Source organism: Tupaia chinensis, unplaced genomic scaffold (assembly GCF_000334495.1).
Source record: "Tupaia chinensis unplaced genomic scaffold, TupChi_1.0 Scaffold000272_1, whole genome shotgun sequence".
NCBI lineage: Eukaryota > Metazoa > Chordata > Mammalia > Scandentia > Tupaiidae > Tupaia > Tupaia belangeri.
Genome location: NW_006159754.1, coordinates 818,582 through 821,409, shown reverse-complemented (window position 1 = coordinate 821,409; position 2,828 = coordinate 818,582).

The window sequence follows — 2,828 nt, the reverse complement described above, 5'->3', positions numbered from 1 at the left end:
ACCCTCTGAGCCTCCTCTCCACTACACACAGACACACACACACACACACAAACACATACACACACGCCTGCGGGCATGCATACACTCTAGACCGGAAGCTCCACATCTTGCACACGGCAATAATCCAGCACAGAACAGTACTTGGCACTTTTAGGACTTCAGTGTGTATTTATTAAAATGAATAAATAAAAATACAATATATCTTTATTTATCACAGATCAAATGTGTCACATGGTGCTAAGAGGCTGTGTTTGGCAGGCTGGGGACTCGTGGGAGACCTCAGCTTAACTCTTGGTCCAATTTAAAGACCAGGCACAGTGGCACACTCGGTAATCCCAGAGACTCAGAAGGTTGAGAAAGGACAAGCTCCAGGCTGGCCCAGGCAACACAGTGACACCCTGTCAAAACAAAAGGCGGGGCATGCTTGTAGTCCCAGCTGAATGGCTGAAGCAAAAAACTGTCGCTCTGAAAGACGGCGTGGCAGTTTCTTAGAGGAAAAAATAAAACAAAAACAGACTTCCACCATAGGATCTAGCCGTCATAATCCTTATTATTTACCCCAGAGTTGAAAACTTATGTCCATACAGAAACCTGCACGTGAATGTCTATACCAGCTTTATTTATCACTGCTGAAACTTGGGGGCCTACTCCATGGTCTGACAGTTAGGGCAGCTAGATCCTACCCGGCTGACCCCATGATTTGGGTCACAGACCAGAGGCCTGAAAAACACGCCATATGTGTGCATGCATGCACAAAATCCTGAAAGGAGGGAGAGATGGAGGAGAAGGGATTGCAATGTGACCATTCCCACCACACACAGGAAATGCTTTTTCCTCTCCCTCTCTCTGTCTCTCTCTCTCATGGGTACAAGTGTCCTCTAGCAATAAACAAAACAAAATGAGTGCCAAAACTTTGAAGCAACCAAGATATCTGCAGCAGATTATTGTCAGGAACAAGGACTGGAAGAAGGAAGGGAAGGGGGAATAGGCAGAGCACAGAGCATTTCCAGGGCAGTGAAACTGTTCTGTGTACGTGAAGCCATCACGGAAAGAGTTGCCCAGGTGCCCACTAGCATCAGCAATCCCAGCGCCATGCTGCACAGAGAAGAAAATGAATAGACACCTCATGTGCACTTTTTTTGTGTGTCTAAGAAAGCAAAACAAAACAAAACAAAAAAACAAAGCAGCGCCCCTCCCTCCACTCCCCTAAAAAAAGAATACAACTAGAGGGCCACCCCATGGTGTGATGTTTCAGGGGACTGAATCTCACATGGCCGACTGCACGGTTGGAGTCCCAGACCTGGTGGCTTGAGAAACATACTGGGTGCATGTGCATGCGTGCCCATTATCCTGAAAGGAGGGAGAAATGGAGGAGAAAGGATTGCAACCTAACCATCCCCCATGGAGAGGGGGTGCTTTCGCACTCTCCTCTCTCTCTCTTTCTCCCCTCCCTCTCCCCCTCTCTGTCTCTGGTGCACTCTCTTCAGAATTAAAAATTTAAAAAATTAAAAATGAAAGGGTGAGCTCTGTGGTGCCCCAATAACGTGCTGCTTAATAGAAGCCAGACGGATTCCACACAGTGAGATGGCTGTAATCCATGACGCCGTCTGCCTGAAACACACTGGACCGTGTGTGAGTGCCCTAGATCCAACAGGCTGGAGGGCTGGAGGGAGGGGTGGCAAGGTGACCAGACCCTGCGGACAGTGCTTCTCTTTCTGTCTCCCCCTTCCTCTCTCTCTCACACACATGCTCTCCATCATAAATACGGGGTGGGGGAGGAACATAAAGGCTAAAAAGAAATGCAAAATGAGGATTCAGTCCTAGGTAGGGAGGCATTTCAGGAAGAAGACAATAGTAGCACATATGGGGGGAAAAATCAGACTAGCACTAAACCAGACAAATCATACCACGGATTTCAGAGAGTCTTGGAATTAAGTTCCAATAAAATGCTTACACCATGAACTTGGGTAACGGGGCTTAGTATCTTTACTCACTTATTGAGGGGGGTTCGAACTACTCCCCACCAACACAAAGGGTGGGTTGTAGGAGATAACAATGATCTCTTGTTCTAAGTAACCTCAAGGCAAGGACTAAAAGAAAGACCAACTAGATTGTGTTGCGATTCAGCAGATTCCATTATGCCGCGATGGGAAGGGAAAGCCAGTCGGTTGCCTACACATTCGTCTCCCCGGTGCAAGTGGGTATTGTTCTATACCCCGTGGAGGGATCAGAAATACTGCCAGGGAACAAGTACACAAAGTTGTTATGGAAACCAGAATGCTTCAGCGCAGAGTTATTTACAGGGAACTCTCAGATTATCTCATTCAATGAAAGCAACTTCGTTTGGCTTCACTCGGTGCCAATGCATCCCAAGCAAAGATCTGTTTTCAAGGGCACTTCCATTAGATGGACTTGAGTAAATATGAATTCAGGAGTCAGTGGAGGGTGGTCACAGTGCAAAGGTATAAACTGGGTGTAGCCCTTTCGTATTACATGTTGGAAGCATGTTCACACTTGCCTCGACCATTGTTGAGTGTGCTGGTTTCCGTAATGTAGAACGAGGTGACTGTTGCCTGCTGCTTCAGCAGAAAATCTTTCCTCCGATGTCGCTACTGTCTGTGTCGCCTGATACCAGGAACATATGGGACCTGACTCCGCATTCTCTCAACTCACCTCGGAGACTATCTAGAAGACGAGGTAGTAATAGCTACCTCTGGCCATTATTTTTCTCCTTAACTGTGAATTGAAATTTTTCCAGCTATCCAGCAGAATCTCTGAGAAAACTTTCTGGTTTTTTTTTTTTTTTTTTTTTTTGAGAAGGTAATTGC